Source organism: Rhinatrema bivittatum, chromosome 2, assembly GCF_901001135.1.
Source record: "Rhinatrema bivittatum chromosome 2, aRhiBiv1.1, whole genome shotgun sequence".
NCBI classification, from domain to species: domain Eukaryota; kingdom Metazoa; phylum Chordata; class Amphibia; order Gymnophiona; family Rhinatrematidae; genus Rhinatrema; species Rhinatrema bivittatum.
The window spans coordinates 243,399,799-243,418,188 of NC_042616.1; the positions used below are offsets into that span (position 1 = coordinate 243,399,799).

Below are 18,390 nucleotides of genomic sequence, written 5' to 3' on the forward strand. Positions count from 1 at the left end.
GCGCGATCGGCATAGAGAAAGTGCTACTCTTGCACATTCCCAAAGATAACATATGCCAATCGCTAAAAAGTAATATTTTTTTTTTACCTTTGCTGTCTGATCTTAGTTTTCTAATTGGTTGGTCACAGGCTTTTTTTTCCACCTTCCCTTTCCTGTTTTTTTGCCAATTCCTTTTACAGGGTCTTTTTTTTTCTATTTTTTTTTCTCTCCATCTGTCTTCTTCCCTCAAACACACAATCAGGTTCTCATTCTCACACACCATCTCACACATTTACACACACACACAGGTTCTCACACGCACATGCAATCTCACGCATCCACAGCTCTCACTCTCACATACTCTCTCTCATACATACATACACACTGTCTCTCTCGTGCACATGCTGTCTCACTCACACACACAGGCTCTCTCTCACTCCCACATGCTGTCTTGCTCAAGCACAGGCTCTCACTGTCACATGCTGTCCCTCTCACACAGAGGCTCTCACATGCTGTCTCTCCAAACATTCAGGTCCTCACTCCACACATAATCTCTCAACTCACTCTCATACACACACAATCTCTCAACACACTCTCATACACCACACACACTCTACAGGCCCTCAGCCTCTCTCGCACCTCTGGGCCTCCTCCTCCTCCTCCACGGGTTGCTGCAAGATGGGCTCTGTGGGGGCCCTGATCTTCTCTGGCCGCCCGTGACGTGGGATCCGCAGCGGCCCTGCTACGAGGCCTCCTCCTCTTCTCGAGCCGCTGCAATGTGGAATCTGCAGCAGCCCTGCTACCGGGTTTCCTCCTCTTCTCGGGCCACTGCGATGTGGGATATGTGGCAGCCCATTAACGCTGCTCTTCTTCTGTAGGCAGCAGATGCTCCTCCTTCTTCCTGCCCACGCGGCTCCGGTGTTTTTCTTCCAGGGCTGCGCAGGCAGGAAGGAGGAGGAGCACCTGCAGGTTTGAATGTGACCTTTTTCTTCGGGCCGTGGTGAGATAAGCTCCACCACGGCCTCGCCAATCTTACTGCTGTAGTTCCCTGCTCACCCGCTGGTGAGATGAGGTCCACCGGCGGCGGCATGGGCCTATGTCGGCCATCAATGCCCCCCTATGGCCCTGCATCTGGAGGCATTGGCTCCCCCTGACCTCCCCTTAGTATACCGCGCCCCCTAATGCTCAGTGCCCTAGGCCCAGGCCTAGTTTGCCTAGTGCTTCCGCCGGCCCTGCTTACTACTCAGTCTTCCTGCAAGTATCCTAAAACCATTACAATTATTACAAAATGCCTCAGCAAGACTTTTATAAGGAACTAGAAAATCTGATCACATTACACCCTAACTGATTTCACTGCACTGGCTGCCAGTACAATCCCAAATCTATTTTAAAGTATTAAAATTAATATTTATAATAATTCATTCCAATAATACCAGTATGATAGGCGTGACGTTACAACCATACACACATCAGTGAACACTAAGTTCGCAAAATAAAGGACTACTGACCATTCCCACAATATGGAGTACACATCTGTTGCAAGTAAGAGATCATGTGTTTTCCATAGCGGATCCAAAACTTTGGAATTCTCTACCTGAGATGTTACGTTTGATACCAGACAGAGATTTAAATGTGAGCTAAAAACATGGCTATTCAAAAATGCATATAACCTAACTTAAAAATATCAAAATGTAAAGAACTACAATAATAAGAAAGACAAGGGATACTAACATACTGACTAATATGTGAAATTTGTTATATTATTTTTATTTTCTGTATTTCTTGCCTTATTTCCTAGATCTTTAGTTAATATGTACTGGAGCATTTAATTTGATAGATGTTAATGCCTGATTATGACTACTACCTCTGTAACAAGCCTATATTTGTTGAGCTATAACTATGAATGTTACTTTTGTAAACTGTTGTGATCTTTACATGGAAAGACAGTATATAAAATAAATAAATAAATAAATCTATAAAAGATCTAGAACATTTTCAAAGAGGGGCGGGAGATGGGTGTGGTCTGTGAGGGGCACGGGCATTTTTGGACGTGAATCTGAAATGTGTATCTAAATCATTTGTGCGACCCAGCGCCCATTGAGGCCCCCGCTGCATACCTTTACTTCTGCCATAATGCCGAGTAAGTTAAAATGTAAAGAAAACTAGGCAGATCTGTGGGGTTTTAAGGGTCTGGGCTAACTGTGGGGTGAGAAGGCTATCAAACCAAGGTGAACTCTCTCTTAACTGGGCAAACTGGGGAAAAACTGGTAAAACTGGGAATGGCATTGCCACGCGCCTCTTTTAAAATTCCGCAATACATGCGGTAAAATTGGGATTTGCATGCTCATGCACGCACCCATTTAAAATTTGTTGCACACATGCGCATGGCCAAACTATTTTATAACAGTGCATATACACATGCAAATTATAAAATAGCCACAATCCCTGGGTGCGGGCCGATGCACGAGTGCACATGTGCGCCATGCACCGGTGTGAAAGCTACTGTCTCACTGTTTTAATTGTTGTAATCTGCCATTTTAATTCTTTGTTATCTGTCTTGAACAGAAATTGGTAATATGGTAGGCTATAAATTTTTATAAAATAAAATAAATAACTTTATGCTTGCAAATCTTAATGAAAATCAATACATTTTTCTTGCTTGGTCTGAGTTGCTTTAGTTACCTCTACAGTTTATGTTTACATACAAAATACTTTTTAAAAACTAAATCCCAGTGTAACTGGAGTGCAAAATCTACCATCAATAGTGTCTTAGATGTTGAAAACCGAAGGAAACCCTTAGAAACAACAGATAAATCTACATACTTAACACTGACAGGAGCTGACACCTTCAGAGATTTCACAACTTGAGATTCTTTATCACCTTTCCCTGTGCTTCAGAGTTAGGTAAATAGAAAGCATAAACAATGGGTGACAGAAAATCTTTAGCTTTTCCCAACACTTCTGAAAAAAAAAAAAAAAAGAACACAATGGAATAAATCAATCGGGAGAACAGAATCAACTTTCAGAAAATTAATCATCATTAAATTCCTAATCTTAACAAGGTTTTCCAAATTTTGTGCTCTCCTCCTAAGAAAAACATTGCCTTTAATCAAAGAATTAGTGATTTTGAAATCCACAAATTGGGTTTCCATTTTCTTCTGAGATTTGTCTAAAGTGAAACTTTTCCTGCAGTTTTTTGCAATCTGATTCAACCTTTTCAAGTGTAATTGCCTCTTTTAATTACTCTAGCCCATCCACCCCTCCCCTCTCTGATCCCAATTTTCTTGTTCTTTTTTTCTATTAGACAACTCTGCCACCAAGTTATTGGCAAACAAACTCCTTTTGTTTGCCAATAACATGTGGCAGCATATGTCAGTTACCACAACAATTAAATCAGTGGTTCTCAAAATTTTTTCGGTTGGGACACACCTGACAGATCGTTCTCACATGCGTGACACACTGAACACATGATCATCACAGGCTAAATGTAAACATGCACTCTGCATCCACAGGACCCCCCCCCCCCCCCCAAGCCCTCAACAATGGGTGCAGCACAGAATTAAGACATTCCCCAAACAAATCACCACACAAAAAAGATATTTGTGGTGTCACCTCAATAATATCAACATAAACTCTCCCTCCTACCAGGCATAATAGCCTTACTTATGAAAAGACAACAATTTACCACCAATGCATGTCCTAATGAGAAAACACAATAAATAAGACTGATACAAATGCCTCACCTCAGTCACACATACAGAAGCGACCTTCACCAAGTACAGAAAGATCACAAATTACAAATAAGAAGACAGAAACTGAAACGGAAACCCCCAAAAAAGCATACACTGCAAAACTGGTGAAATGGACAAAGAAATATCCCAGGATCTGCAATAATGCACACAAACTAATGCGCACAAAGTTACACCTGTATTATGGAACACACACAAACAGTAACAACGCTACTTGACCAATCTCTTTCTCTCACACATACCAGTTACCTCCCTGACCAGTCTCTTTCTTTCACACAAACCAGTGCTCTCCTTGACCAGTCTCTCTTTCTCTCATACAAACCAGTCATCTCCCTGACCAATCTCTTTCTTTCACACAAACCAGTCACCTCCCTGACCAGTCTCTCTCTCTCACACACACCAATCGCCTCTCTGACCAATCTCTTTCTCTCACACACCAGTCCTCTCCCTGACCAGTCTTTCTCTCCCACACCAGTAACCTCCCTAACTAGTCTCTCTTTCTCTCACACACACCAATCACCTCCCTGACCAATCTCTTTCTCTCACACATACACACCAGTTACTTCCTTGACCAGTTTCTCTTTCTCTCACACACATCAGTCACCTCCTAAATGGTCTCTCTTTCTCTCACATACACCAGACACCTCCATGACCAGTCTCTCTCTCTTTCACACACAACAATCACCTTAAGGGTAACAACTGCTGCTCCGTGCAGTTATCCCTAAGCCTTATACTTGGCGTGCTTTGCTTATGGACTTGGTCATAGAAGCAGTCCTGTGTTTTTTCCCTTATGTTTTATTCTTTGCCTGGCCAGCATTTACACATTGCACTCACTGTGCATCTCAGGACGTGGCAAAACACTGCACCCACACCATGATTGTCTAGTGATACCCCACACCTGCCACAATGCAACAAGACCAGAGGAGCTGGCTGGGCTGGAAAACAGCCAAAAGAAGAGGCTGGTGGGCAAGCCAGCCAATCTTTAAATTTTGCTCACCAGTCCATGCCCCAGCCTCTTCCCCCTCCCCTGACTTGTGGCTTCCCCCCTAATCTGGGGATGGGTTGGCATCTGAAAGTCAATAAGCTTTCCAGTCACATGGGCCATCATCCTTCCTAAAGTCTCTGTGTTATTTCAGTGGAACAGGTGGAATGGGCTTCTTAAAATTAGAATCTACCTTCAGTGCTGCTCCAGTCAAGTTTCCTTTAGGTTTCTTCTATTGCCTGTTGTGCTCATTGTCTCATCTTCTCTCTCACTCTTTGCCCTGCTCCCCCCCTGATGAAATTCATTCCTATTTCAATCAGTTCTAGCCATTCCCTAAATCCCTGACAGGAGATGAGGATTATTATTATTAGTGGTGCCCCTTATGAGTAGCTAAGTGAGGATGATATTATGTTAACTGAATATTATGTAACAGTGATTACTCTGGGCCCAATGTAATAAGCAAAATGTTAAAACTGTGCACTTGAAATTTAGAGCACAGTTTAATGAGCTTGCCAAACTTTTTCTTAACTGCCGATGCAATAAGCAAATGGTATGCTAATACATTAGAAGTTCATCAATCACTATAAACGTAACTTACTTATTTTTGAAAGGAAAATTTTTTTTGCAGTTAAAAATAGGCACACTGAAAATATAAAGTGTCATCTTAAATATTTAACCTTTGAATTGGAAACAGCACAAGATAATTCAAATAAAATGGCTAGAATCCAGAAACCTTTGGTCTATGACAGCGTTTCTGCCGAGTATGGTGCCAAAGTTTGAAAACGAGGGTCAAGTCATTTTTACGTATCAAATTACAGCATTTGTTTCATCAACGATCCATGAAAATCTTCACCAGCTGATCGCCATATATTAACACAGGGAGAGAAAGGATGAAAAAACATGATCGGGAACTGTCATTTTTATCTTGTTTAGTTAATCCCAAATCCCAAGCTGGGAATACCCTCGTAGTTGTGCACCTTCTTTCAAATGATGGAATCCCATTCCATATGTAGGTTTAAACCCCGCACAGAAGAGGAATTCGGGCAATAAATCCAAAATTGCTTTCTACAATTTAAATATGCCTGCCAATCACTGCCTCTGGGGGACACTGGCACTTGTTTTATAACGCCCCATTTAAGATCACCAAATTCTTGTTGATACTCTAAATAGTGCTCCATGATGGTCCCTGTATAGCTAATCTGTCTGCTGCCCAATTCGAGGAGCTGTTTTTGTATCCATCTGTTTTTTCAATTATATTAAGTGTCTTTTCTTCAAATGCTTCACCCTTTATTCCCCAAATGTATCTTTAGTGATTGTGGCCGAATACTCCAATTTTCATTTCATCAGTCCAAAGCCCTGTGTTCCAAAAGATTTCAGGCTTAAGATATTGGTATGCATGCTTTAGACAAGGACTTTTGTGATGATAACTCTCCCATGCAGATCACTGTTCTGTAAGCAACACTGTACTGCGCACCTGTGGACAAATATTCCAGTGTCAGCTACATTTTTCAGCAGGTCTTTTGCAGTGATCTGTGGGCTCTGTTTTACAGATCTGACCAGTTGGGATTGTTTTTACATTTCTACATTTAAATTAATAAAAACAAGCACAGTTGTCAAAGATAAAGTACATAGTTACCAAACCAGGATATATTAAGAAAAAAACTAAAAAGAAAAAATATTATGGGGTAGATTTTAGAAAAGTATGCCCGCGCGTACTTTTGTTCGCGCACCAGACACAAACAAAAGTACGCCGGATTTTATAAGATACACGCGTAGCCGTGCTTATCTTTATCGCGAAAGTTACGCCTGACCCAGGCAGGCGTAACTCGCGTGCGCCGGTCGGCCACTGCCGCGCGATTCCCCGGCCCGGGAGCGATTTTGGAGGCCTCGGCCACGCCCCCAAAACGCCCCGGGCCAGAAACACGCCCCCCTGGAACGCCCCGAACATCGCGCCGCCCCCGACACGCCCCCCCTAGCAAAGCCCCGGGACTTACGCGTGTCCCGGGGCTTGCGCATGCTGCCGAGCCTATGCAAAATAGGCTCAGCACGCAGGTGGGGTTTTAAAGGGTTGCGCACATAACTTATGTGCGTAACCCTTTTAAAATCTACCTCTGTATGTACTCACAACAGAACCAAAATCATTTGGGAAGAACCAAGGAAATGCCTGGGTGTGGCTAATAAGGAAAAAAGGAAGAAGAAAACTAATACATTAAGAGCTGTCTGACCCAAATTTACTTCCTCATGTTAAAAGTAGGAGACCTGGTATTTATTTCCTAGATTTCTTAGAATTAACAAAGAACCTCAATTGACAAGGTTCAAAGAAGACAAATTTAGCATTGGATAACACAAATAAACATTACAAGGAAAACAAAGTAAATAAAGTTTGCTCACTGTAAACAGTGTTTTCCATAGATAGGATGAATCAGCCATTACATGTGCTTGACAACATCTGACGGCACTGAACAGACTTGTCTCTCCAAGCTAGTATGGCTTTGAACTCTATTGAGCATGTGCAGGAGTTTCTGCATTGGCGTTGCCTCATGAGTCTCCTCAGACCTAATCTAGCTATGTAGTTGACTCTCAGGGAGGCAGTTGTGTATTCTATGGCTAATTCATCCTGCTATTTAAGAAAACACCATTTATGATATGGAAACTTATTTTTTTCTGTTGATAAGCAGGCTGAATTAGCCATTGCATGTGCAAAGCTCCAAGCCAAGGGTTGTAGTGAAGCGTTTACTTAGTAAGCAATGCATTCCCCACTGTAGAGAGCTGGCAATAGCAAGACCAGATTTTACAAAACTGCTTGTCCAAATTTACTGTCAGTCTTTGAAAGGTTATCAAGACAGTAGTAGGATTTAAAGGTGTGAACAAAAGACCAAGTTGCAATTTTGCAGATATCTTCAATAGATACTTGAGAATGTGTAACAGAAGCAGCCATGGCTTTCACGTGATGAGCCTCTCTAGAACCTGTGACTTGCAGTCCTGCACTCAGCCAGTCAGTTAGATAAGGTACGCTTGGTGACCACTACTCGTAACGTGTTGGGATTGTGTGAGATGAATAGTAAGGCAGTTTTACAATGTGGCTGACTAAGGGGGTCATTCATCAAATCGCGATAGGGCCTTATAGCCATAACGCATGCGATAAATAATGCATCGCGAGATGTGTATGCACATTTTGAAAATTTAGTCAAAAGGGCGGAGTTTGAGCAAAGTTTATGAAAATGAGAGGTACTTAATGTTGTGTGCGATAGCGTAACACACATTATTGCATGTTTTAATACCAGAAATAACTGCTGTACAATATGCCTGAATTGAGATTTGTGTTAAATATCACAGATCCTGTTTGGGGCAGGAGAGAGAGAGAAAGGGGAGAGGAGTAGAGTGGAGTAGAGAGAGAGAAAAACCCTCTCTAGGGAGGCACAGATATTAGTCAACATTTTATACCACTGTAGGAGGGTCAACTAGTAACTCGAGGTGTTTTGATGGTGGTCTAGGATTTGGGGGGCAATTTTACATGCATAGTCAGAGGTATGAACAGCACAGTGCAATTTGATGTGATTCAGAGTGAGGAAAGGTACACAAAGATGAGATTTGTACAATGTATTCTTGAACTAGCTTGATAACATCTAGGTAGAGAGTGTATCAAACCTCACCTTGAGTTACCAGTTGACCCTCCTACAGTGGTATAAGTTACTAGTTGACCCTCCTACAGTGGTATAAATACTTTACTTATATGAAAGTCTTATAAAGAGTCTCTCTCTCGCCAGGAGCAGCATGAAATGCCTGTCTGGGCACTTCTCAGCTTGCAAAGTAAAAATATCGCAGGTGCAATAAATTTAGGGGTAGATTTTCAGACGAGCGCGAACAGCCTACTTTTGTTTGCGCTCCAGGCGCAAACAAAAGTACGCTGGATTTTAGTAGATATGCGCGTAGTCGCGCGTATCGGCTAAAATCCTGGATCGGCACGCGCAAGGCTATCGATTTCGTATAGCCTGCGCGCGCCGAGCCGCGCAGCCTACCCCCGTTCCCTCCTAGGCCACTCCGAAATCGGAGCGGCCTAGAAGGGAACCTTCCTTTGCCCTCCCCTCACCTTCCCCTCCCTTCCCCTACCTAACCCACCCGCCCGGCCCTGTCTAAACCCCCATCCTACCTTTGTCGGGGGATTTACGCCTCCCGGAGGGAGGCGTAAATCCCCGCGCGCCAGCGGGCCTCCTGCGCGCCGGGCCGCGACCTGGGGGCGGGTACGGAGGGCGCGGCCATGCCCCCGGGCCGTAGCCACGCCCCCCATACCCGCCCCCAAAACGCTGCCGACACGCCCCCGCAACGCCGCGCGCTCCGGCCCCGCCCCCCGACACGCCTCCCGACACGCCCACTCCGAAAACCCCGGGACTTACGCGAGTCCCGGGGTTCTGCGCGCGCCGGTGAGCCTATGTAAAATAGGCTCACCGGCGCGCAGGGCCCTGCTCGCGTAAATCCGCCCGGTTTTGGGCGGATTTACGCGAGCAGGGCTCTGAAAATCCGCCCCTTAATGTGCATTGTGGTAAAATACCTTTGCGAAGCAGTAAAATAGTGTGTGTTATGGTAGCTCTAAAATTACCCTAACTATGCCCCTTTTTTTTATCATTGACATTATTCATCGAAGTTTATAGCAAAATGATGAATATAGGTCTAAGTTTCTTGTAATACGCTAAGGGCTTTTTTACCTTCATGTGCATGGGACCTAGGAAAGAAGGTAGGAAATACAATGGATTGATGGATATGGAAAGCTGAGATTATCTTTGTCAGAAACTTTGGTTGAATACAGAGAGCCACCCTGTTATGGAAGAATTGTATGTATGGAGGATAGTGGATGAGAGCTTGGAGTTCGCTGACTCTCCTAGCTAACCAGGGGTGCTTAAACTTTTGCATACAACTGTAGCTTGATCTAAAAATTACTATTAACTAGAAAAGTATGGAAAATGTGAGGTTTAACTCAATCTGTGACTTTCAGCTTGCTTTTGAGTTTGAGAGACTTTTTAAGAATTTTCACTAGATTTGCTATAGAAATTTGTCCAAAATTACATAGTGAATACAGGGAAAATCTGCTCAATTCTAAGCCGTCCACTGATTTTCAGGAATCCATATTATATGTACATGCTATAGACCCCATGAAGTGGGAGAATCTACTTGAACTCCAATAGAGATTTAATTATTCAAGGGGGTTTGCATTCGAATTTTAAAAACGTCAACTATATAAACTTATTTGATGAAGCCCCAGAACTCTTGTAGGTTCATCTAATTAGTTTCTAGATCTCTATGTATATCCTTTACATTTATTTAGACCTTATATCCTAACATATGTAAGAGTTTTATAAAGCTCCAACCAAATGCAATTCAAACTGGAAACTGGATTTTAAATAAATTGTGATTTTCATCTGGCACATACGAGCAAGGAAATAAGCGTTGTCAAAGTAACTCAGTCGTTTCTGATAGCAAAACTTATTTACAATTACGTAATTTATGTCAATATTTAATTTTATTGCAATCTCTAATAAAATACAATTGTATACACCTAAAAATATACCACAAATTCAGCTCTCTGCAATTCTTGATTTACATGGTGCATACAAGATAAAATAAAAATGACATGCATGTGTTTCTGATAACATCTTTTTTTTATTGTACATGCGATTCTGGCAATTCTGGGTGGGGCAGGGTTAACGAGGCAGTTGCACAAAGATGATATCTCAGATCATAGGCTGACTGCATGAGCACTGGTGCTGTTTTTGTTTCAATTGTGTTTCGGATACCCACCACCCCCAAAGCATGGTTTTGGCACCACTACCAAAAGATTGATAGAAAAGGGCATGCAATTTAATACACTACAATAGGTTACTTTTAAATAAAAACATAACATAAGAATTACCATACTAAGAGGCTCATTTATCAAAATGTGTCAGGGTGTTAGGGACCTAACACCCTTAATAATGCCCCAACGCAAGTGATAAACCCCACATCGTGAAATGCGGATGCAAATTTGAAATTTTTATTCAAATGGGAGAGGTTTGAGCGGAGTAAATGGAAATGAGGGCTGGTTAACATTGCATGTGATAACGTAACACACACTATCTCAGGATTTAACGCTGGAAATAACTACACCTTTTTTCTGAGTGTAATGCCTGCAATAGCAGTGCGTTACGGCCGAAATGGGATTTATTACAAATCCCGTTTTGGGAGGGGAGGGGGGAGAGAGAGAGCCTCTGTGGAGGCCCACTAATTTTTTTAACTTTTTATACCACTGTAAGAGGGGGCATTATAAACTCAGGGTGAGGTTTGTGGGGTCAGTTGGGTTCTAGGGGGCAGTTTAACATGCACAGTCATACTGTGCTGTTCGTACGTATTATTGTGCATGTAAAATTGCCCCCACAAACCTCTCCCTAAGTTACTAGGGCCCCCTCTTACAATGGTATTTTGTGAGCCTCTATAGAGACTCTCTCTCTCTCTCTCCAGTAGCCCAAAATGCGATAAAAGCCTCTCCAGGGACTTCTCAGCTTGTGATGTGAAAATAACACGGGTGCGATAAATTTAATACACGTTGCGGTGAAATACCTATGCGAAGCGGTACCAGGAAAATTACCCTAACCATGCCCCCTTTTTTTTATTGCAGGCGCTATTTTTGCTATATTTATAGCTCCCGATAGGATTGGGGAATTAGGCAGACTGGCAGGTTGAGCGACTCTCAGTGGGCTAGGCCCCACACTTAGGCTTTTATCTTGCACAGCGTGTGGTAGGCCGCAGCAGCATTTTTTTTGCACCTCCTGTGCATGCTCTGCTACCCTCTACAAGCCGTCGGTGTGCGCAGTGCATTGGCTCTGCCCACACATTGTGTGCTCAGTTTTTGGGCATGCTTTTTATGCGCACAAATTTTACACTGTTCACACGCTTAGCTTGGCGCACAAATTGTGCATGCACCTTGCTGCACTTTCTTCTATGCGCTTATTTTTTGTGCGCATTCCCCTTTGAGCAGGAGCCATTCAGATGCACATTTACCACTGCGATGGTGCCAGTAAGCAAGAAGCCTAAGCATTTTCCTATTTGTGTTGCCTGTTATATTAGAGCTTCTCAGCCTGACCTGACTTCTAACTTGTGTTCATGATGCTCAGACGCTCAGGGAGAGTTGTCTTCCTTGGATTTTGCTAAGCCTGGTTCCTCCCATTCTGATGATGGGTTGGTCACAGCCTTGACTGGTGGGATGCCAGACTTTGGTTCTCCCTTGACTGGCTCCTCTGCTGGTACGGGCAAGTCTGTGGGACCAGCTCCAGTTCCTTCTGGGCTTGGTCTGGACCTGGCTGCTTTTTCTTCTGTGGAATTTTTTCAAGGCTTACAAGCTTTTCTTCAGGCACAGTCCTCCACTTCTCTTATGCCTGTCTGGTCGGACCCTCAGCTGGTGGCTCTTCCCTCTTCCAGTCCTATGCTTAAGTGCCTGAGCTAACCTAGGCTCCCTGTGGGTGTTTCCGACAGGAATCCGGGTGGCACTGATGATGAGGTTGATCCTGATTCCCTGGAAGATGGGGAAATTCCTCCGGATTGGAACCATATCAAACCATGTTGCAGTTCTTTCATAGAGATGAACTGCTGGCCCTGATTTCCCAGACTTTGAAACAGCTGGGTGTCCCTTGTATAGATGCCATGACGGAGCTGAGGAAGAATACCATTTTGGTTTACTTACGTAAAGACTCTTGTTTTTCCCCTTGATGTATGACATTCAGGAATTGATTGATCTGGAATGGGACAACCCAGAGAAAAATTTTAAAGGGGGTTGGACATTGGAAGGCCTGTACCCCTGGATCCAGCTGTGAGAGAGTGTTTGTGTTATCTCAAAGTGGATGAATTGGTATGTGCCATCTCTAAGCAGATGACTATCCCTGACGAGGGAGGAACAGCCTTGAAGGATATACATGACAGGATTGAGGCTATTCTTAAGCAAGCCTTTAAGGCCATGGCGATGACTTTACAGATTGCTTCTTGTTGCACCCTAGTGGCACAATCTTGTCTGCTTCTCTCTCAGGAGGTTAATGACTCTGGAGGGAATTCCAGAGCAGTTATGGAACCTGTGGCCGCCTTTTTAGCAGATGCAGGATGTGATTTGGTCTGTACCTTGGCCAGAAGAGTGGCTTTAGAGATAGTGGCCAGGTTTCAACTATGGTCGCAAAATTGGTCAGCTGATGCAGCCTCCAAAGCTAATCTTACTAAGATGCCCTTTAAAGGCTCACTCTTGTTTGGTAGCGAGTTGGAAAAACTGGCCAGTAAGTGGGGTGAGTCTCTGGTTCCTCAGTTGCTGGAGGATAAGAAGCAGCTACAGTGCCCATTTGGTATGAGGGGTCATTCCCAGGGTTCCAAACACTTTTGTCCCTACTGAGGGTTGACTTGGCCTTTTGGTAGATCTCTGTCCTTTCATCCCCGATAGCAAAAGAGAGGAGCAGGCTCGGGTGGTGGACCTTCCTGAGCTTCCCAATGAAGGTTTGTCAACCCACCTTCCGGACAAGAGATAGGGAGATGTCTCTCTCGCTTCTATCTGAGGTGGGTCGAGATCACGTTGGGGGGATATGATAGAGGTCTTTAAGATCATGAGAGGTCTTGAATGAGTAGATGTGACTCGGTTATTTTCACTTTCGAATAATAGAAGGACTAGGGGGCATTCCATGAAGTTAGCAGGTAGCACATTTAAGACTAATCGGAGAAAATTCTTTTTCACTCAACGCACAATAAAGCTCTGGAATTTGTTGCAAGAGGATGTGGTTAGTGCAGTTAGTGTAGCTGGGTTCAAAAAAGGTTTGGATAAGTTCTTGGAGGGGAAGTCCATTAATGGCTATTAATCAATTTTACTTAGGGAATAGCCACTGCTATTAATTGCATCAGTAGCATGGGATCTTCTTAGTGTTTGGGTAATTGCCAGGTTCTTGTGGCCTGGTTGTGGCCTCTGTTGGAAACAGGATGCTGGGCTTGATGGACCCTTGGTCTGACCCAGCATGGCAATTTCTTATGTTCTTATGTTCTTACCAGTGGGTCCTGGAGGTGACAAGAGATGGATATGTGCTGCACAGTATTCCTCAGGACATGTGCATGGTGTTCCCATGCCACTCCTCGCAGAAGAAGCAGTCAGAGGCGTTCACGATTGAAAGGCTCCTCAAGGTGAGGACTGTTTTCTGGTGCCCATGTCTCAAGAAAGTATGGGGTGATATTCCATGTATTTTGTTGTGCCCAAGAAGGAGGGCTCCTTTCATCCCATCCTGGATCTCAAGAAGGTCAACCATCATTTGAAAGTGACTCATTTTTACATGGAAACCTTACACCTGTGATAATGGTGGTGCAGTTGGGGGAATTTCTGACCTCCTTGGATCTGTCAGAGGCTTACCTTCATATTCCCATCCAACTGGAACACCAAAGCTTTCTAAGCTTTGTGGTGTTGGGGCGCCATTATCAGTTTTGGGTGCTGCCCTTTGGTCTAGCCACCGCTCCCAGAACATTTTCCAAGGTTATGGTGGTAGTAGCAGTGGCCTTGCAAAAAAGAAGGGAGCCTGGTTCACCCATATTTGGACAACTGTCTAATTTGAGTCAAGTCTCAGGAATAGAGCCGCCTGGTGACATACAAGGTGATCTCCTTATTGCAGGAGTTCAGTTGGGTGGTGAACCTGACCAGGAGCAATCTTCAGCCATCCCAGTCATCGGAGTATCTGGGGGTCTGGTTCGACATTGAGCAGGCAGAGTTTTCCTACTGGAAGTTCGGATCCAGAAACTGATGTCTCAAGTGCGTCAGTTGGTGAACACCATATGCCCGATGGTGTGGTATTACCTACAGGTGCTTGGTTGATGGCAGCTACCCTAGAAGTGGTGCTGTGGGCAAGGGAGCATTTGCATCCTCTTCAGCACTCTCTACTATCTCATTGGAACCTGCAGTCTTAGGACTATGCGGTTCAGCTCCACTTGCCGGTGGAAATCTGCTCCCACCTCCAGTGATGATTGCAGAAGGATCATATGAGAAAGGGAGTTGCCATGTCCTCTCCAACCTGGTTGGTACTCATGACAGATGCGAATCTCCTTGGTTGGGGGGCTCACTGTCCGAAGTTAACGGCCCAAGGGCATTGGAATGCCGAAGAGTCCCGTTGGAACATCAATCGCTTGGAATCCTGGGTGGTACAACTGGCGTGTTTGCAGTTCAGCCACAGGCTGCAGGATCAAGTGGTTTGCATGATGTTGGATAATGCAGTGACGGTGGCCTATATTAATCACCAGGGAGGAACCAAGAGCCAGCAATTTTCACAGGAAATAGACCAGCTTACAGTATGGGCAGAAGGTCATCTTCAGATGATCTTGCATTCTCACACTGCAGGAAAAGACAACGTAAGTGATTTCACCAGGACATTGCAGCAAAGGAAAAATGGTATCCGAGCAAATGGAACCCACCAATGCTTGCAAACTATTGTTGGACAGTGACAAGAGATGTTTCATTTAATGAACACAAGAGACAAGCCAAGAAGAAGCAAGTAGCCAATTAATAAGGACTAAACTATGTACATATATATCCAGTTGTGATGAGACACAGACATCCAGTCAAGCTATGTAATCTTTACTACTGATAGCCCCTGAAGCAGTACTGGCCTATGAAACATCAGCTGATGTTGAGTTGTTTTTGGCTACAGCTTTTGATTAGATTATCTTGAACATGAGACATATATATAGAGACAATTATATTATCTCTTATTTTAATTGCGAAGGAAAAATGACTGGTAAAAAATATTTATGGGTGCATAATTGAGAAGATCAGCTGTGACCCTTTAGGTCTCATGTGTTTGATTTTAGGTTTTAACTGATAAACATCGATAAAACAAGCCAAAAGCCCTAATTATAATGCTTTACGGCCCAAGTAAGGAGGAAGGAGAGATATATTGATTATTGCATCACTGAAAAATGTTTTGGTGTCAAAATGCACATTACCCAACTTTTAAACAAGGCATACCATTAGTACAATAATGTCTACTTAAACCAATAAATAGAGTAATGTTTTTCACTTGCAATTATGTCCATAAAAATATTTTACAAAAGTGAAATCCTGGAAACCTGTATGACTACAGCAAGCACTAATCCTTGTTATGTCCTTTTTAGATCTGGGGTTGATACAGTTCCAGCTTTAATAATAAGCCTGCCACACTACATAACTATAATTAAGGGACACCCATGATAGACATAACATTAAAGTAAGTTGAACTACAGTGATCTCATCTGAATAATCTTTGCGATTTATTCAAGGATCTTGATGCAAGCCATTGGGATCTCATGTACAAAGCTTGCAGAAATCATAGAATATGGGTTGAGTACATTTATGGTTTCAAAGTATCAAGCAAGTGAATTAATCTATGAAACAACTGTTCTTAGGAGCCTGTTCAAATCTGCACAAAGTGAAGTTGCATCAGGGCTATTTCACTATCTCTAGGCAGCTCTTGCTTTCGTATTGGAGTTTATTCTAATGTGTTTATTTTTTTCTGAGTGCCTCCACATATGTTGCCTATTGGTCTATTTAAGGATCAATATCTGGTTTTTCTTCCCTGGCCTCACTAACAGCTGGCAGACCTAGGCTTTAATGAGTCTGGTCAGGAGCTTCACCTATACAAGCCCCTTTTCCTCTCAGGCTGCGCCCTCAGGTTCTGGGGACTGGCAGGTCTTAGGTGAGAGTCTCTAGGGTGATGTGGAGAACAGAGATCCAGTGTCAGGCTATGGTCAGAGGCAGGTGGCAAGCAAGGATAAGTAGAAGTCAAGCATGGGTCAGGTCCAGTAGATAGTCCGAGGGTAGCAATGGAAGACACAGATAAGGGCAAAGGCAACAGCACAGGCAGACCGGGCTAAATGGATGAGGTAGGGCTAGAGAGACAAGGCAGGCTGGGAGGGAAGGGCAAGGCAGGTTAGCCTGGTGAGACGAGGCAGGAATCCGGAGCACAGGAAGAGCGCATCAACTCACACTACAGCAGGATTGTAGTCGACCGATTGCTGAGGCAAAGTCTGGTCATCTGCCGTGCCCTTATAAGGGCTGAAGACAATGATGTCACTGACGGGCACCGCAGGGATCTTCCCACCGTGGGCCCTTTAAAGGAGCTGAGGTTTGGTGAGGCATCCTACTGCTGCGTGATAGTTGGCAGTGTTCCACTGCTGAGGAACAGAGTTTGTGGCCAGACTTGGCAGGTATCAGGGTGAGTGTGCTGGCTCATTCACAGGATGGGTTCCACTAGTACATCCTCTCCTGACTCTGCTGTGAAAGCTGCCCTTCCTTCTAGCTCCACCGAAGGATTTCCACACCAATGAGCGGCCTGACCCGCATGCTCCTGCAGTCCTGGAAGTATTGTCTTGCGAGAACAGTGGATAGGAAGAACGGTGGGCACCGCAGGATCCATACGCTAACAAACCCATCCCCTGCAGACATCAGCAGTACCGAGCAGCCACATTTTGCCTTTTCTCTCCTGCCCTCCAAGTGGACAGCAGCCAGACTTGACTTTACTTAGCCTCGCCTCACTCTGCCCCTGCCCATGGCCCACTCCTGCTGCTCTCATACCTAGGCTGTGCAAATTTGGCGCATCTCTGGCAGCAGCAGCATGGAACAAGGGGAAAAAATAGCTGCTGGGGTCCATGTCTGCTCTGCTTCTATGAGAATGGCTTTAATCTGCTGGATTGCTCGCGGCCCAGCACTAGGCACTCTTCTTAAGAAGATGGTATCAGCTCCAAGGACAGCAGCCCATTACCCGCTTAATCCTCCCATTCTTCTTGGCCCACCACTGTGATCAGACTGAATATACTGACCACTGCCTGCAGGCCCCACACTGGCTGATACTGACTCTGCAGCCTGCTGCTGCTGCTGCACCCCTAGGTGTGCCGTTGCATGGGATGCACATCCGCTAGCACTGGGCCTGGGCATACTACGCATTAACGTTTTAGCATGCATGCTAAATTGGTCTGAAGAAGCTAGTGCATGATAAACAGCACAGTATGCTCTTGCACATGTTCTATTTATCATGTGCAACACCTGCCTTGAACTAGGTGTTAACCTTTAGCCTGCATGCTATTGAAAGGGCTCAGCTACAGATGGTGGAGATGGGGCTGTTGGAACAGCAGGAATTACGGGAGAGCCACCAACATACACGTGAACACTTAAAAAAATAATTCAGCATTTATTTACACGAATGATTTACCAAGCAAAAGGTTCACAGAGGACAATTTTCTAACGTTGTATATTTTGCAGCAGAGACAAGGCAGCAGAAGGTGAGCTCTAAATCACTCATAGAAGATACTGGAGGGGAACTAGGATGAATGGCTTGGAGGTAGCCTCTTCCTATCAAGCTTGGATGTCCCTCAGCAACCTTTGCACTTGTGATCTGGGGCCCTCTGACATGGGTGCTCCTGCATGGCATAGATGGGGTGCATGGTGCTGGTGTCAATCTCCTGCAATCTGTTAGCTGGAATTGAGTTTGGATTTGGATTTTAGTTTTAATTACTCACCTTTCCAAATCCAAGCCCAAGGCAAGTTACAAAATCTGATATAGTTGGTGGATCCCTGCCCAAAGGGGCTTAAAATCTAATAGGTGAATTTTGAAAGAGTTGCTTGTATAAAAAGGTCCTTATACAGCCCTGGATTTGTCAATAGGCTGCCTAGGGCAG

General features: G+C 44.2%; 1 protein-coding gene across 5 annotated transcripts in view; it reads right to left on the reverse strand.

Moving 5' to 3' along the window:
• The window catches only part of NEK11 (NIMA related kinase 11), a 567,803-nt gene that overhangs the window by 26,510 nt on the left and 522,903 nt on the right, over window positions 1–18,390 (reverse strand). Inside the window, exon 16 of one of the 5 annotated variants that reach the window (XR_003854560.1) lies at window positions 2,803–2,940. The exons of the other annotated variants lie outside the window; for them this stretch is intronic. The gene's annotated coding sequence lies outside the window, so the exon portion shown is untranslated. The remainder of the gene's footprint in view (window positions 1–2,802; window positions 2,941–18,390) is intronic. 5 annotated transcript variants of the gene reach the window in all.